The 19,220-nt window shown below is 44.1% G+C and overlaps 1 long non-coding RNA gene across 1 annotated transcript; it reads left to right on the top strand.

Moving 5' to 3' along the window:
* Window positions 1-15,973: 15,973 nt before the first annotated feature.
* Window positions 15,974-18,286, top strand: LOC135900168 (uncharacterized). Its single transcript, XR_010563812.1, has 2 exons — window positions 15,974-16,388; window positions 18,154-18,286. It is a non-coding gene; the product is annotated as an uncharacterized lncRNA (long non-coding RNA).
* Window positions 18,287-19,220: the final 934 nt, after the last annotated feature.

Raw genomic sequence — 19,220 nt, 5'->3', positions numbered from 1 at the left:
TAAACTTTTGCGAGAACGTGCATGACAGTACATAGTATCTGTCCGATACCCAAATTGGCAAATATTCCTCATGAACGGTTATAATTTTCCTGACATTACTTGGAGCAGTCAGGTAGGAACAGTCAAACAGTGGAAGGCAAACATTTTATAGATGTATGCAATGATCCTAATTGAAACCAAGTAACATCTGAACCCACGCGCCTCACAGCAATTCTTTCGTTGCACTTGACTTCGTTTACACAGCTAATCCTCCCGTCATTTCATCGATTCATTAATTACCTGGCCTTAGTGACCATCGTATTGTAGACATCAGTGCATTGCAGGCGCAGCGTCCTCTGGGTGCAAATAAAGTTGTAAAAGATTATGTAATAGCTGATTTTCTCTCTCTCTCTCTCTCTCTCTATATATATATATATATATATATATATATATATATATATATATATATATATGTGTGTGTGTGTGTGTGTGTGTGTGTGTGTGTGTGTGTGTGTGTGTGTGTGTGTGTGTGTGTGTGTGTGTGTGTGTGTGTGTGTGTGTGTGTGTGTGTGTGTGTGTGTGTGTGGAATTAGAAGTTTTTACCGAACAATTATACATGGAATGCACTTCAGATCACTATGTGGAAGTGAAACGGATAGTGTTCAAAGATTAGACTCGCTCACTAATACGTTGCTATGTTTCCGTGCGAACTGTTCGAGTGGCGTTCCGCTCTCCGTAGTTTACATTATAACTTCTTCGCTCATGTAATAAAAAAAAGTGATTGTACCGTAGTGCTATGTCATCTGTTACCATGGAGAAATTGGCGGCTTATCACAGGGAAACATTAGAGTACAAACGAGCATATGAAATTTCTAAACGTGCTTTCTTTGCCGATACACTTCCACCTCTATTACAGTCCTACCCTCGTAAGTTCTGAAGCACTGCTTATGGTCCGAAAAATAAAAACATTGTACTTTGTAATGGACTCAGTTCAATGATTTCAAGTGGCAGGAACTGGGAAACCTTGCAGGATGTTTTTATAAACGCATTTTCTACGGACAACTCTATATTCCCCAATTCTATCTGATACAGGACTTCCTTGCAGGCAACCTACCATCAATGGTGAATTAGGGGCCTTTTAATGTCAAACTTAAAATGAAAACATCAGCACCTGGCATGGACAGAATCGCTCCTCAATTCCTGAAGCAGACTACCATTTGTTGGCGATTTTTTGCAGCTTTTTTCACAGTCATTGCAACATGCTTCACTGCCCAGCGATGGGAAGGTGAGAAAGGTGATTCCTGTGCATAAACCAGGTGGCTCGTCTAGTCCTTCTAAATACGGACCCATCACTTTGACTAGGATCTCATGTAAGCTTTTAGATCATCTTACATATTCTTATCTAATCGAATTTATGGAAAAAATAACTTCTTGCCCAATAGTCAGCATGATTTTAGAAAACATGACACTTATGCAAAACTCAACTACTTCTCTTTACTAACGGCCTATTTTCGGCATCTGGCAGTGGTTCTATTATCGACTGTATGTTGCTTGATTTCTAAAAAGTCTTCGACACCGTTTCTTACCGCTTGCTTTTAGTCAAGCTAAGTACGCTTATGCTAGGTATAGACTCGAATTTATTGCATTTAATTAAATGCTTCTTTTCTAACAGAGCCCAGCATGTAACTGCTAACGGATATAACTTGCGAAAATATTCAGGCACATCCGGTGTACCGCGAGGCTCCGTCCTCATACGCCTATTGTGTCTGATTTAGATTAACCACCTTCCTACCTGCATTACAGCAACAATCAGTGTATTTGCCGATGATTGTGTACTCTGCCGCGTAATAAGTAACCCTCATGATTTTCCTCAACTTCAATCTGATCTTGACCGCATTACTTCTTCGTGTTCGCTATGATCTATGAAATGGAATGTTAACAAGTGCAGAATAATGAGAATTTCCCGAAGAACTCCTGACTGTACTATCTCTGTTTATGCCATTACTAATTTTCAGTTGTCATCAGTCAATACTTATGAATACATAGATGCCCTCTTAGACAACAATCTATAATGAAATACTAATATTAACTACGTCATTAACAATGCTAATCACCATATCGTATTCTATCGCGTTGTAACTTCGCTTTGGCTCGTGTTTTGTAAAGCTTCTTCTTTATAAAACCCCAGTGAGGTGGAAACTCGAGTAGGCTTCTTCAATCTGAGATCCTCGCTCTTCTTCACTTGTAAACGAACTAGACACCATTCAAAATCATTCAGCTCGGTTCATTCTTGCTAAATTATTCTCTCACTGCCATTATAATTTCAATAAAAATTAGTCTAGACCGTCCTAATCTTTCTATCAGAAAAAAAAACGGCCCGCCTATGTCTGTTTCATAGAATCTTCTTTATGAACCGCGAATTGAAACGCGCATTTCTCTCGCCACCTTGTTACGTTTCATTCCTCGCCGACCATAACTTCAAAGTTCAAGTGACGTTCTGCCAGACCAACATGTACTTTGACTCCTACGTGCCAATACATAATCCGAATGGAACCACCTGCCCGCCTGCATCGCCAGCAGCCCTGAGCATGCATTACTCAAGATTGCCATTTTGAACTTGTAACACCACTTGTCTCTTTAACGCCGCAATGGCATTGAGAGTATTGAAATAAATAAATAAATAAATAAATAAATAAATAAATAAATAAATAAATAAATATCGAGTGTGTTCCCTCAACTATACCAGAGCTCTTTCTAGTGTTTCAATATAGCGAGATTCCTGCTTGAATATTGTGGGTTATGGCTGACGCAGACTCATGCATGTGATAGGTCTGGCGATGACGGCGTCTGGTGGCGTGTTTGAAGGGCCTCTTAGGGCGACGGTAAAGGCTGCTCTGAATGATGATTCATAACGAATGTCACCTTTCAGGTGCAGCTTTCTCAGTGACGGCCTGGTCATACGTTCACTTCGAGGATCCCACGCCGGCAGCATTTTTTGCTGTTTAGAAAAGGTTCAAAGACTTCATAGACGATTACGACAAAATGTCAGTATAATGCACTCGATACGTTCAAGTGCTGGGATTTGCTTCTTAGGTTCACTGATGTTGCATAACAAACACAAACAGCAGCTGACACTCTTGACGCATATACATGCCTTGTCAATGACGTGGATGTCACAATATGTACACGTATAGAAACACGTACGATGGGTATGGGAGAGATTGGTGTCGATGAGTATGGTGTATGCTCCAGCCGTGCAACGAAATAAGAAAGCAATAGGTGCGTTTAGTACACACATGAGGCATTTCTGCTAATCAGCAACTGCAAAATAAATCAACGACCAATACAAGCCCTACACGGTTGTCAGAGACTGATACTAAATGACAAGTCCATAGCCGAAGGAATTTTACTTTGCGAACTAAATTTTTCTTTGCACACATAAAAGCTGGGAACGCAGCCACATTGGGAGTATAGGTGAAGGCAGGGATGACAGCCTGTGGCAACCGCCTGGCAGGTCTTGCGCGGTTCACGTTTGCCGTCACCAGCGATGAAAAACCGCTCCAAGTGGCACTGCGAGCAAACGCCCAAGTAATGAAAAGATCTACTCTAAGGCGGCGAAATGTGCTATGCGTAGGAAAACCTGAGCAATTCAGCATGTCCTTGAACCATGGTGATTAGTTTCCTGAAGACAAGTTAACAGACACTGCTGACTGTACAATTTTTCGCCGCTTCTGTTGGTCGAGAGCTGCAAACACGTCCGACACGAGAAGGCACTTGAGGTCAGCGACAAGGTCAAGCAGAAAATATGCCGCTAGTATTGTGCATGACATGCAACTGGATTGGCACGACGAGTCAGAGGAACTAATGGTCGCATTCAAGCAGCTCTTGAACCAGCAATAGCATTGGTAAACAGGTCTAATACTGGCAGTAGTAGACTGCACGTGGAGCCCACGGTCAACTGCACATCGCGAAAAAGTACGTCATTTCTGTGGAACATCGGGAGCCTTAATAACTGGTGGGTCCTGTTCAAATATGCACTAGAAAAGTGTTCCTGATGAGAACTGCCACGAACTCTCACGGGACATTCCCCACCTTGAACTAGACGTAGGAGGAAGCACAGTGCTGGTAGCGGGCGGCAAGCAGACACAGACAGGGAAGGTAAACCATCATGGGAATGCAGCTCTCCTAATGCCACATGGTAGAGCAAATGTCGTGATCTCAATATCCATAATGGATGTAGCATCACGCTCCAAACACGCCAAGTACGGCAACACAACGTGGTCTGTGTGAGGTAATCTGCGCTCAAGGAGCGTGGAGTCAAAGTCCGTCACATCTGGAATTGCGCAAGCCATTGTCAAGACGTAGTCGGAAATGGCACAATGACTATACTCAATACAAAAAATATTCGAAGAGATCTGCCTGCTGCACAAGGAAAGGGAGGGCTGAATCGACAGTTCGTCCAGAGAGCGAGCAAATTAATATGGGCATTACCGAGATTGAGAGCTTCGCCAGAGATGTCACTATTTATTTATTTATTTATTTATTTATTTATTTATTCCGTGTACCCTCAGGGCCAGGGGCATTAAAGAGGGGAGTGGTTTCATCAAATACAGAAGAAAAGTACAGCGCAGCGAAATTGTTGGTAGTACAGAAATAGATGGCTCTCGGTTATACAATGTTATGTGAGCGTTCTTGGAGTGCTCGTTAATAAAATGAAGTACGGTGCATGCAGTGCAGTAATACAGTATTCCGGTAATACGAAAAACATTGAAACAATTGGTAGTACAAGAACGCAATGAACTTGTGGGGCAGACATACTCGATCCTCGATCTACTTTTGGGGCTGACATGTTATGGTGGAATACAATGCAGTGTGTTTGTAGAGAACAGAGATGTGTTCAAGGGAATCACACAAACGCAGCATGTCGGCCTGAAATAGGCGTTTACTTGGAGTCGACTACGCTATACTTTATGCATGTCTGCATGCATCTGTATGTTATTTGTGATTGTGTCTCTTTGGGCATGTAGTTCGGAGGCGTGCACGGACATTACTGTTGAGCCCGTGAAAAAATTTGCGTTCTTGGTAAAGAAAGGGTTCATTGGAAAATTGCCGTGTGAGCTCAGACAGCCTGCTGTCAATCAGCGGGCCAGGCTGTCAATGAGCGCGCTGCCAGAAGGGTCGCTGAATTGCGTTTTTTTTCAGCTTCGTTAAATAATAAATTCGCAAACTTCCCCATTCTATTCAATAAGGTTTAGTTTAAAGCAAATCAGTGGCGCGTAAGCTTGTAAGGTGGAGCAAAGTACAAAAGAAAGAAAATGTCATCCACCTGAATTGTAGCCTGTAGCTTCAAAGGAAACCCATGTCCGTTACTTTAAACCGGGTTGGTAGAGCATCCTCCCAGGGTGGGAGCTGGTCCCGGATTTGAATTCAGGACCAGGTCGAATTTTCCTTCAACTTCGAGACTATCTCTCTTAGACATTCGCATAGGTTTCCTGTGCAGATTCGTGATACGAATCAGGTGGGTGACAATACTTTCGTTTCATGTACTGTCCTCCACCTTGCAAGCGTCCGCATAACTGAATTGCCATATTTATTGTCCCATTGCCGGGCATTCATGATTAATTCAAGCTCGCTCTGCGATCTCATAGCCTCCTGGTCTACTAAAACTGCAGAGCTGGCGCACTAGGAACGCATTGGTCCCGCGCTCAAATACCGCACCCACATGAATTTTTTTTTTCAACTGGGACCTTATTTTCTAAAAATCCTGTATGCGGATTCTTTCTAGCTTTGAGCTACAATTCTGATGGATGACAATCTATTTGTTCTAGGTACTTTTATATTAGGATGTGTTAACAAACGTTTCCGCTGTGCTTAACTGTGCTCTGCTGTCTCCTGGCATAGCAAAGATGTTCAAAAGATGTTCATGCGTTTACAGAGCAAAAGAAGAAACAACGAAAATCTGAGAAAAAGACAAGTGTTTATAATACGAATTGCAAAAATAAATGAGCCATAGTGCACAAATAAGCTAACTAAGAGGTGGCTCCTGTAAACTGGAAAAAAGAGGTAAATAAAGCCAACAAAATGGACAAGAACTGCTGCTCCAAGCGTCGGTCTGTTGCACTGAAAGTTTCGTCCCAAGTTATGCAGCGGTGTGCGCATCTTATCGCCATTCTAGATCGCCGCCGACAGGTCTTCCAAGAGCCGTCGAGAAGACGTCGCTGTCGTCTTGTTGCCGCCAGCGTCTTTCTTTTTCTTTGCTTCCCACTAGCTTAACGCGGTTCTGCCTCAGAGATTACAAGAGGGTCATTGCAAAATTGGCATTTCCTTCTCTCTCTGCTAAGCAGTTTCGCAAAAAAACAAAGCTACTTGGTGTCGCTAGAGTCCGCAATATCGCAGCCCAGGAAAACACTTAAAAACGCGTCAACGGAATGAGAGCGTAGGCAGTTCCCCAAGACGGCCGAGAAAAATAAGTTTTGTTCGGAAATTGCACTAACGGAACTTGATCAGGATGTATCGGGTTGCAGCAAGAGCCGCGAGGCTTCGGCAGGAAGTGCGGAGGAATGTGGCTTTCTCAGCCAGCACATTTTGCAGCAACCCACGAGGCGTCGAGGTGACAAGCAAACCACGCATAGAAGGCAGCGATACATAGGTACGATTTAAGTCCGATGAAGAGAGGGCTTGGATGATGCTGCAAAAAGATCAGTAACATCCATTGTGCGGCGTCAAAAAACGCATTTTATTTATTCGAGGCATTTTTTATACCGTAAGATGTCCACATTAGATTGAGATATTACGTGCCAAAAACACGACCTGATTATGAGGCACGTCCCAGTGAGGGACTCAGGAATAATTGGGACCACCAGGGGTTCTTTAACGTGCACCTATGTACAAGTACACGGGTGTTTTTCAATTTCACTCCATCGAAATGCGGCCGCCGCGTCCGGTATTTGATCCCGCTCATCCTGCTTAGCAGCCCAACCTCACAGCCACTAAGCAATCATGGCGGGTAAGATGATTGAATTTGCACGAGTATAGAATGCACAGCTAAAGCTAACGTAAAGTGTACAACCAGGCGAAAAATCGGAGGACGCTTAAGCTTCGACGTTACGAGTAGAACGCAATACCATTCAAACTTTAGACTACTTTTCATGCTTCCCGGCAAGTGCAGCTTGTTTAACCGTAATGTTTACCAGGAAACGCTTGCGCCAAACGCTCTCTATGCACGGTGGCTAGCTTTCTTGTGGAAACGCGGCCTGTTGCGTGAGCCGCAATGCGGCAGAGGCGAGCGCCATCTGGATGTTTTTATTGCAAGGAACCGGCCACCCTGCTCCGTGGCCTCGAAGATTTGGCGCGCCCAAATCGCGGATGCCGTTGCCGGTCTCTGCATGGTACTAATGTTGGAAAAAGGGGTTTGTGTGAGCTTCCGCGAAACATAATTAGGTTTTCTCGTACATTCAAATTGCAATCCTACGCTTTCATGCTATCATTTTTATTTATTTAGTTATTTATTGACAAATTAGTGCAGGCGCAAGCTAGTGCCTATGCAGGAGGTGTATCGAAAAGGTTTACACAAGCACTGGTAAAAAACATTAAACAGAAATCATGACAGATCAATAAGAGAGGGGAAAAATAATATATACATGAACATGACACATCAATGAGCACCTTATGGACGTGTAAACAATTATAGACATTGCAGCGTTAGGACAAACAGTCCTTGGGTTCACGACAAGAAAGGAAGAAAAAAAGCAAGAATAAAACAAAAGAAAAGCGCTTCAAATTATGACGTTAATGCGTCGAATGAGTCACTGTTCTGAAGCATACATAGCGGCGAAGTATTCCAGTTTGTAATCGTTCGTGAGAAAATGAAAACTTGAATGTGTTAGTACGTGTTCTAAATGGTGTTATCGATTCAGCACGACAATATCGAGTCAGTGTCGACATCCTAGGTTGGATGTACGGAGTGGAGTCTAATGCGAGAAGGTTGTTTTTCAAGTGAAAAAGAAACTTTAATATCAGAATTTTGCGACGTAGCTTATGTTTCTGGACATTATTTTGTTGCCTAATAAAGGTTGGTTTGTCCATCATGCGGTATCGAAAAGAGATAAGCGGAATGAATGCACGTTGAATGATTTCTAGAGAATCAATGTTTTTCTTACTGTGTGGGTCCGAAATAACGAATGCGTATTCGAGGGCAGGTCTAATGATTGAATTATAGGCCAACAGCTTGACGGATGCAGGGGCTTGCTGAAGTTCATACCTGAGGAAGCATAACTTACGGAAGGAGGATGCGCATATGTTAGGTACGTGGTTATTCCAACGGAGATTCTTTGTTATTGTTACGCCAAGGTACTTATATTCGCTGATTTCTTTGAGTAGGTGAGACGATAGCGTATATGGAAACGAGAAGTAATTTTCTTTCTGGTTACATTCATGTGCACTGTTTTTATGAGTTTAGCTTCATAACCTTTTGGTTGCACCATTGATAAATAATATTCATTCAATTATTTACAAGCACTTGATCGTCTACGCTATCAATTTTCTTAAACGCAACATAATCATTAGCGAATAGCCTTATTTCGACAGGTTCAGGGATAACTTTAACAATGTTATTATTATATTTAATAAAAAAAAGCAGGGGTCCTAAAACACATCCCTGAGGAACACCTAATGTAACCGGAAGTTTGGATGGGCAGTAATCGTTTATATTGACATGTGTACTTGTTTGTCTTTATAGGGCGACTCGTTTCAGCGCCTAACCAATGTTATCGCACATCGCACGACGCGCCTGCATGTATTGGAAGTTTCTCTAATGTTATCGATGCTTCCATCCCCTGTCTGTGACCCAACCTTGTGTAATCTAATTGCATGTATGCGCGACGCGAATAATGTAGAAATTTGTGGGAGGCACGGGGGTCTCAGCGATTACTCAAGAACATTCGACGACTCATGTAAAAAGCCGACGCGCTTGACCCGCTCATCAGATTTTGACGATCGCCGACTGTGTTCGCCGCTGTCGCCGTTCATTAAGTGTAGCCTGTTTTTGTGAGCACAGGTTCACCCAATAAAAGTGAGTTTCGTCCTTCATAGTATTGCTATTTTGTTCTTCATACGTTACTCCACGTGACAATATTAACGACCTGTGTAATAAGTAAGCGGGAACCCAATCCACAATCAAATTTGGAAGGCCAATATTTTTAAGTTTGGAAATGAGTTTAGCGCAAGGAACTAAATCAAAGGTAAAAAAATAACATGAATTTGCCATGTCACCTGCTTGTGTGTAAGTCGTAGTTTACCATTTTTGTGACCTATTTTCCTTCGAGAAATCCAATTAATTCAGCCCATTCCTTGCGCTGCACACCGTCTGTGTGGCTGCGTATGCGTGGTTCGGTTTACATGCAGGGCCGAAAATTTCGCCGAAAGAGTGGTCGACGCGAGACGCCGACACCGGACTTTTTGCGATATCGGGCCCTTAAAGATGTCGCACTAAAACATGTTGTTTATGTCGACTGGCGGAACCAACCAGAATGATAAAAGGACATTTTCCTGCATTTCCTTAGATGCAACAGTTCCAACAAAAAACGTGTAAACGAAATACGCACGAACTTCCAATTTACTCCAATCCTGTGTACCTACTGTCCCAGCTCCAACGAGGCTGGCATGCACATTATTTTGCAGGTCTGCAAAGAAAAAAATTACCGCCCAAGCACTCGATATAGATGATTCAGCAGCGAAGTTGAAACGTGCGGCCCCGGTGTTTATGACTGGGGCCGCACGTCAGTTACGTTATGCCCTCAGTTCGCAGTTGTCGCTTGCATTCGATGTCTCGAGTTTCCTTAGCGCCGTCGTTAGCAGCATCCGCCCGTCAGCGACGCTTGCGATCCGTCAAAATTAGATTGCTTCCAAAGAAATGTGGCCGTTACCTAAGACAATCAATGGCTCATACCCCTTTAGGCAATGGCTAAAAGCCTCCTGAACACGGACTCCCCATTACGACGACAGAAATGAAATTCTACGCTAGAAGAATGAGCAGCAACGGAGCCAGCTCTAGACAAACACGACGTCGATGAACGCGGGCGCAGTGACACGAGCGCGTTCGCCCGGTTGCGCCGAAGGGGGCCAACAATCTATCTGTGGATGAAGACGACGAGCGTCTAGCCCTTGATGATGATGGTACTTTGCTGTACAGAGGTGCATAACGACGCATTGTCATTTCGCCTAACCATATAAAGCTGTGCTCTAAAAATTATGCACAAACAAACTACGATCTTCGTCAATGTCAGTAAATGGCCCGAGCAGACGAACGGAAATTGTGTGAGGGACAGTCACCCGCAGTCACGCAAATCTGTTTTCCGAGAGCATGCACCCTTTCGCTCAGCGCCTTCCCCGAATTCATTCATGGCAGCCGCTGAGAGCGTTGGAAAACGTCCACTGCATGCTCTCCTTGAATGCCGGCGTCAGTACCGTAAGCGTTCGACGTAACGCTCGCCTGTGCCTTATACCCCTGTCAAGCGGGCAAGTTAAGTGCACTTACGGGGAGTGCACTTCGGGACCTTGAGTCTCACTTTAGGCAACGCGCTTCTTAACGGGAAAAGAGAGTGCACTCGCAGTAAAAAAAAAATGGCGACAGACTAAGAGTGCGTTTTTAAAGATGTAAATTAACAAGAGAAAGCTGCTAAAAAGCGATTGTTTTAAGTAGAATTATATATAAAAACAAACTTCATCTATTTATCTCAACAAAAAACGACGATGTTATTGTTATAAATGTGTTGCAAGTCAATGCTGGCCAAGACGAATGCCTAACCAATCCAAAACAACATGGCGGCATGCGGCGAGGCGGCAGTTGATCCTGCTCGTGATCCTGCTAGAAAGAATATGAGCGAGTATATATGAGCCAAGACGGCGAGTTCGATATTTAGCTACACTGAAAAATGCCACGCACGCGGCGCAAAGCACGACCGGCGTGGTGAGCGCGCTTTCACACCAAAATAAACACGAACTGAATGAACGTGGCGGCGCCGCAGTACCGCATCATTCTGGGGCCGTTAGTTGCGTACATGATAAATTCGTTTCTTTATTGTGCTGTTTCGCTTCTCGCTAAACACAAATTATATTGTTAAAAGCTGCTCAATAACTGAAATGAACTTTTGTGTCCTTTTTCTATGCATTACATTTTGCGTCGTTGAAAGCGTTGAAGGCGAGGCTAGGCACTCGGCCAGCAAAGTGCGTTCCGTGAACGTATACTTCGACTTGAGTGCACTCATGTGAGAGTACGCTCCGCTGCGACGTTAAGATTTGGGAAAGTGCACTTAAAGATCGAAACTTGCCCGCTTGACAGGGGTATAATTAGTTGTATGTTTGGTGGGTGGCAATGAGCCATGCGTTCTTGTCTGTCAGAATTCTACCATGTGGTGGCCGGCTCTGGGCGGCCAGCGAGAAACAACAATCGAGCGACATCCTCCTTTTCCCTCCTACTAGTCGGCCCCTCCCCCTCCCTCCCCCATATTTTCCCGAGAAGGAAGGAAGGAAATCAACTTTATTCGAGGTCTTGTACGGTCTCTTTCTATCGCCTTGCCATTACGAACGAGCGAGTTAGGTAAAGAACGATGTGCCCCTTCCGTCTCCTTCCTGTCCCTCTCAGCTGCTTGGCTATGCAAGAGTTCACATGTTCAACTTCTTGCTTCGACCAAGTCGGACCACCGTCGTAACGCCGACTTTCAGGAAAGCGGCCGAAGGAGAACAGAAACGCTATTAGCTTGAAAATGGCGACCATTAGATTTATATTGTTCCGTCATCTGTACAGTATAGAATATGCATGCAGGTATTCGTAGCTTATGGCCTCTGAATTGTGGCAGTCTACGCAACTTGTGTGTGCATCGCCAAATTTGGAATCAATATAGCCACGCCCATAGCAACCAAAAGTCGAATGCCGATCTCGGACAACGTGTTCAGCTGTCACAAATACGTTCTTAATAACAAGAAACCTATACGTGATTCAGGCATCATGTGAGTAGGAATTACTCGAAACTTGGCAGTCTCGCCCAACGAGCGACGCATTGATAGCGACAGCAAAACTTATCGCCTCGGTAGAACTTTGTGTGTTTACGAAATGCTGGCGCGCCACAGCATGCAAGGACGCATGATGGGCAGAACGAAAAACGTCCGGGCGTTTGAACCCTGCGAATCGCTCAGCACTTCTGAATGTGGCTGTGGCGGTTCAGTAATGCTATGTTCAGACTACGTTCGTAAGGCGCCGATTTTTCGTAACAAACGTAAGCGGAAGCGCAACAAGCGTATGCGTCTAGTTCAGACTGCGAACGTAAAGGTACCAACGTGCGCAATTCTCGCAAAAATCGTGGGTGAGAGTGTTAAAGGGTCGGCAACATTTACGACTGTTATGTTACGACCGCTGCGACACAGCCAATGACCGATAAGCTTTCGGCTTTCAACAACCGGTGACGACACTTCCGTCCTCCCGTCTGCAGACAGCTCCGGGCGCGGGAAGTGCCATTCCACCATTCCGTGCGCACGATTGGCTGTGTTCGTGAAAATTTTTGCAGTGCGCCTTGCGAGACTGTTTTCAGTTCATCTGGTTTATCCGCCGAGGAAATCGATGGCCGCAGATGCGTGCTCCGAACTTCGATGAGTGGTCTCATTAGGTTTTCAAGGAAGCGGTACTGCTGGGGCGACATGCGCATGATGTTATGAAACATCGCAGCGTCACCAACTCGGAGCTTGGCGAAAAGGTTGTGAAAATCGCCGTCCGCGGCCCTGTCGAGAAATACTTGCCGCACCCAAACCCTTCTGCGTCGCCTTCGTCGTCTTTGGGCGATTAAATACATGACTATAAGTTTGTTTTGAGCGTGAATTTCTTCGATCTCGGCCAGCGCTCGCATGTTGGCAGGAGCCATATTGGACCGCTGGTGACGTCGATTCTGCAGCTCCAAATTTGATTGGCCTGTTGTAAAAGCCGTAATTTAAGCAGCAGTAAATGTGAACAAAGGGGCCGGCTTAACTGCCGTAACGTTTTTTACAGCCGTTACGTTCGATACGCCAAAAGAGCTGTTACGCGCGTTACGACCGTAGTGTGAACATAGCATTAGTCGCACTTACTGCTCGATATCTTCGCCGACAACGTCAGCAGTTGAAGCCACTTGTCGCCATTCGTTCGCTAGTTCTTGCGGTTGACGTGGCGGCACAGGTGCGTAATCTGCTTACAAAAATCGTGATGTCCTCGTTGGGAAGCTTCTCTTTGGCTTCTGGTGGAAGGTGGGTGCTTTGATAGCGTACGACATATGTGGACGCGTTGAGGAAGTAGTTATAAAATAGTCCCACGCCGATAGGGTTGGCTCTGTTGTCGGATAAACTTTTTGCGGCGTCTCCAAAGTTAAAATACACATTTCCCAGTCATCAATCATCTTAGCGAGGTTTAATGCATGGCAGGCGACTTTGGGGCAGTTACTGTGTCTTTTTGCTCGTCTGCGATACTTGCAGCCTCTGGCTAGCTCGCCTATCTGTGGCGATTTTGATGTTGTGGTCACCGCTTGGGTTCGTTGCCGAAAAAAAATTTCAGCAGTGACACCTAAGACTGCTTACGTGCCGGAATGCAAAAACATTATAGTCACTTTGGATTTTTTTACCGGGCATTCCCGCGTAAACTAGGCCTGCGTTGTACCTGCGGTTTGGTAAGACCAAATCTAAATGAGCGAAACATCACAACCCGCTCACGCGAGGAACTAGAAGGATCACTCGGCGTCCTTCAACAGGACTTTTTATTTTATTCGCTCATATTATGCACTCAAGACGTGATGCCCTTGCTTTCCATTTGACGGCACCGTTACAATGTCGCACGCACTATGCACGCCTTGAGACAAAGAGAATCGCGAAGCCTTCGTGGGGTGGGCGAAGCATGCTCATCCTGAGGCCCGTGTACGATTCCCACGGGGACCGAAATTTACGAAATTTTCTTTTCAAAGTTAGTTATTTAATTTGCTTACAGGAATCTCTCCCTGAAATTTGACGTCAATGTGAGCTTATTGTGATACGTTTCCACTCTTTGCTGCGTTAAATATTTTTGGTGCTAATATTCGATTACGCCGGCGGCGGCCGATTTCGTATTCATAGGGCATATAACGCTTTGCCATAATAAACAGGTGCACTTGCCACTATTTTTATGCAGTATACAAAAGTTTGCAGTTGCTTTCCTAAATTTCTTAAGGAGCCTTTCTCATTTCTTGATGAAAGTAAGAACCACATTATGAGTAATGTCCAAGGAAATTTGAAAATCGTTTGGCTAATTACGGCCATTGCAATTAACTACGTATGCAGGTACACCAAAACCTAATGAAATTGTACCAGCAATGCAAACGTTTGCATGCTCCACTCGGATAACTAGATGTTACTACGATTATATTTACCAAAAATTGGGGGAACACAATGGAAAACCTGTGTGCGAAGTGTACATAAAACAAACAAGTTGTAAAAGCATGCTGAACCAAGTTTGAATGGTTCCTGCGGTACTTATCAGCTGTGTTCCCGAATTCCATGAGAAAACTGTTGACAGGGGTTGTTTTCAGTGCAACGTGTGGAGAAGTCTTGATTTCTTGGCTTGAATAGGAGTCAAATACGTGTTGAGCGCTCTTTTTGAGCTCTTTTTGTATTTGCCGATATATATTCTGTGACAGAAGAACTGTGAAAGCCACGAAGAGGAAATGCTGCGAAAATGGGGAGAACTGTATCGCCTAAGCGTGAATGGAATAAACTGAGTGTGGCCGAATTAGTCTCTGTTTTATTATTCCTTATCTAATGCTCGAATGCGTTATCATACGTTCAAGGTTTCAGATACGTCATGTGAGAACACCGTTTCAGAGTTACTTATGTTTCAGCGGAAATTGCGAATCCACTTGCAAAAGGGATCGCGTCAATGGAAGGTGAGTGTTAATCCTACAGGGTCACGGAAGTTTGTCATTTTTGTTGATCCTTCAATGACTCAGTTAATATGTTCCCAAAGCTATGGCTAGCATGGGAGGAGGGTGAAATATTTTCTTTCGCAGAGCATACCTTTGCTTATAATGGAGAAACCCCGGAGCTGTGTCCTAGTGATCCCTCACGCCACTTCACGCCAGATTGTAGCACAAGTCTTTGCTGTAGTGGTTGTCGCCCGAATAGGCAGCAGCAGTTTCTTTTACCAATGCCAGTATCACCATGCGCGTCCGAAAGACGTTCAGAGCCATACAGTATGGTGGGTACTCTGAGGAATCTCTACACCTACATTTGCTGCCAATAAATTTTTTCAGTGCAATCCGTAAAAGAAAGCGATGAAATACAACAACACATGGGCCTCTTTGAAGCGCGCTCTAACATAAGCATAACCTAGGCTTGCAATGTAATATGAGAAAAAATGGAGTTATTTTGTCTTGTTGCGGTGCAAAACACAATCGCATTAAATGCAGTCGAAGGCACATTACCCATTTTACACGAAGTTAACGCTGCTTGAGTAAAGCTGACCGACGCATATGAAACTAAGACAACCAACGGCACAGAGGAGTGCTTTGCACTTGGTATAGATAATATAACTAAATTTATTACCTGCATATAAGAGAGGGCAAGCGAAATGAACGTTTGTTAAGTGGCATAAACTGCAGTCCATTGACAGGCACTACTATGGGGAACACAAAAGACAAAGCAGAGCTCATCCACCTTCATATTAACGCAGCCATTCCTGCATTGTTAAATCTACTCGCCTGGAGAAACTCGCGAGCAAAAGGTGCTGCCTCGCATTGAACACGCATCGGCCGCCGTTTTGACTTCGACGAGGCTGTCGGCGAGGTGATCACCCTTTCTCCTTGGGTTGTTTCTTGATTACTTTCTCTAGAGCTCACGAGGGAGGAGAAGGTGATTGCACGGCGCCTTAATCAGCAGATGTCTGCTTATCTTGTTTGCTTGCAGCTGCTGGCAAAATAGCGGTATTATACGCTACTTCGCGAGCAAAAAAAAAATGGCTGCGTTTGCGTAAATTCCTTTGATGATAACACGCCTGTCGATGACTTGGCATATGATCTTGATTCGGCAAACACGTACGCACGTTGCTGCGGCTTCCCCTAACGTCCAGAAACCACCCCCTTGTTATGGATATATATACTGGGCTCGGCTTCGATGCCTCGGAAGAAGCACGCTATCAGACGAAAAGTAAGAGTTTTCCACAGCCTTCTGCAAGATGAAGTCCCAAACTACTGCCCTGGTCCTTCTGGTCTCCCTGTGCGTGGCGTCTATACCAGCCATGGCTTCTTGCCCCAGCAATGAGGGTGTCGGCAGTGACTGCTCCTTCAGCCAGTGTACGCCAGATGAATGCGAGGCCGAGGGCCTTGAGTGCTGCCCCAAACCATGTGGTGGTTCCTGGTGCGTTGAAGGCAAGTACAGTTGTAGCTTTTTATGCGAACGATGAGTGTGTCTTCAGCTTGCATTTAAGCAAAATTCCGAAATGGACGATGTTGGAATGTATTTTTGTGTTTAGCTGAGAATTTTTCATGAGCCAGGAAATTTCTATCATTGTGTATCATTGTGGAGGACAGTAGTTACTAACGTAAGACATTCTTCACTTTGCTATTTCCCGTAGATTGAAAGTGGTTCCTGGGCTTCGTTGAGCTACAATACGAAAAATTTTCCGACAAGCTAATGCTTTTCTGATCGCCAGTTATTTAGGCCGGATGACGGCGTACGTGGTAGCAAAATTTTGAGCAACACTTCATTCGTAAGTTTCATTATCTTGCATAGAGAACTAGTTCGTTGCACTTATTTGGAAATAAGAACTGTATTTGTCTATTTATTTATTTATTTATTTATTTATTTATTGCACCCTGTAAGCATACATGCATAATAGAGGGGAGGGCTCAATCGTTCAATATATATAGTGTTTTGCACATACGCAATTCAAAATTGCGAAAATGGGAACCAAGGTAATTTTTGCTAACAACGAAAATTCAAACGCCGTTATGCAAGGCTTGTACAATAATTACGGCAAGAAAATACTATTGCAGCCGATTAAGACACTAAAAGATGAAGTTTCTACCAACATAGAGCACGTTTACAGAAGAAGATGATGGAATGCGTTAAATTGCGCTGGCAAGAGTTTCACGAAAATGGTCACAGCTGGAAACGCTAACTAATGAGGCGGGAATATGGTTCCAGTCAAGGCTAGTTTTGGGCAGGAAAAAATGCGAGTATGGTACAAGGTTTTGGTGAGGGACATTGACTTTGTGGTGGTGATCAAGTCCAGATGAAATAAAATTAGGCCCTTTGTGGAGATCTTTTGTGCGCTATGTCGCAGCAATAGAACGAGGGGTCAACTTGCCTTGTGTTGTCAAAAGTTAGGTAGATATGTCTTTCCCGTGTACTTTAATGTAATGTTTCTCTGTTTTACACGTATTGTGAAATTATGGTGGACTGTAAAGAGATATAAAGGGTGAATAGCTAGTCGATGACAGATTACGATGAGGTTATTGTAAAGCTAGCAGGTTACCCTAATTCGAAGCTTGAGGTAGCCTTTGGGAATGAGTAGCAATGTGTTCATTGGAAAGCTTTTTGCATCTTCTGACCATGGCTACCTAACTCACTTGCAAAAAGCAAAACTACATTACTTACATATTGCACATCTGAAGACATTAACATATGGGGCTTCCACATTGCGATATATTGCACTAGTTTCCGCCTATTTATAGAAGATATCGCTCGCAAAATTTAAAATGTTTTTGAACGGATTCAGTATTCCTTCGTATCAGCCTATAATTGTAGGCTTTGAGCCACTATTAGAAACAAATGGAATGATGCAAGTCCGGCACTTCCTGCTCAATTTCTTATCGACTTAGTGTATGATTTTATGAGCATGTTAAAATTTTCAGCTTAATCGCCTCTCATGCGCAACTGCATAAAATATGATGTTCATTTGTGGTTGCATTGCTTGTTCAAATGTTATAGAAAGGAGACGGAAAGCTCTCGTGGATTGTATTTGCTATCCTTTTATTTTTTTGACCAGTTCGAACCTGAAGTTTTTAAAAGCTTTACTGGGAGGTAACTCCAGCAATTTCGTTTGCAGTCTAAAGTACTTTGTAGCGCAATTAAAAATCAGCACCCGTCCAAGCCACCCACCTAACAGTGACATGGTGTTTTACTTTTTAGGGGTTCACTAGCAGCTTGACGCAACAATATTCGAAGCGATGTCTGCAGCACTTCCTCGTCTGGCCAGGTGGATCGCACTCCAGTATTGCCCCGTTTTTGCTGCAGCATGGAATGAACGCTTGTCGCAACATGATTGCCCATCATGTTTTTCTCATCAGTGACCTCCTATTTTTGAGTATTTTGGAGTTCACAAGACCCCTTCAATATCATGAATAATGCACATCGCTGTCATCTGCCATGAAGCTTTGCAGACACACGGGTACCTTCAGTTTAATATACAAAAAGCATCTCCTGAGGTTACGGAACATATAACTCATGTCATTTGACCAAAACATTGGAGTCGTCACCTGTATAGCACTTATCTGGCGCGTACTTCCCCTTTCCTCTAGAAACACTGCAAAACTCCAAAACCAGCTTATTTGCAAGAACCTACTCAAAGCTATCTAGTAGTATGTTGCTAAAAGGCACGCTCGACATTGCTTAACTGCAATCAGGTGATCACCTATTTTGTCCATACGTTCTTCATGCGTAACCTAAGCACTTGCTCTGAAAACAATCCCGTTAATACAATGTTTGTGAACATTCGCTGGTCTCAGTGCTGCCTACTCCTATTCGATTATCCCATCAACGAATGAATTAGTCGATTGAATGAACTTGTATTTCTCTGTGAGATATATGGGGATCCTAGAAAAAAAGTCTGCTGTTTCACATCGAAAGGCCAAGCTTGAATTGTGATAGCGAATTAGTTGCCAGCTTTACAGAGCAGTTTTCGCGGCCGTATAAATTTTGAAGCATTGCCTTGCTAATTAAAATAAAATTAGCTCGGCAGTAGCAGCCAGCAAATAGGACATAGTAATCCTTGCCGTCTTAACGCGAAATAAGCGTCGAAGGCACAGCGCATACGAAAATGAAGTTTGTCCACATCGCAGATTGCCTAGAAGACCAAGTCTGTGCGGCTGTGCACTTTGTTCACATACTATATCTCTTTCGAGATACGTGGCTCGCGCTGCCACGCCGTACGCAGCAGCCGCCGCACTAGAACCTCTCCCACCCTCCCCTCCACCCGG

This window comes from Dermacentor albipictus, chromosome 4 (assembly GCF_038994185.2).
Source record: "Dermacentor albipictus isolate Rhodes 1998 colony chromosome 4, USDA_Dalb.pri_finalv2, whole genome shotgun sequence".
NCBI classification, from domain to species: Eukaryota; Metazoa; Arthropoda; class Arachnida; order Ixodida; family Ixodidae; genus Dermacentor; species Dermacentor albipictus.
This window is presented reverse-complemented; position numbering and strand designations above follow the sequence as displayed.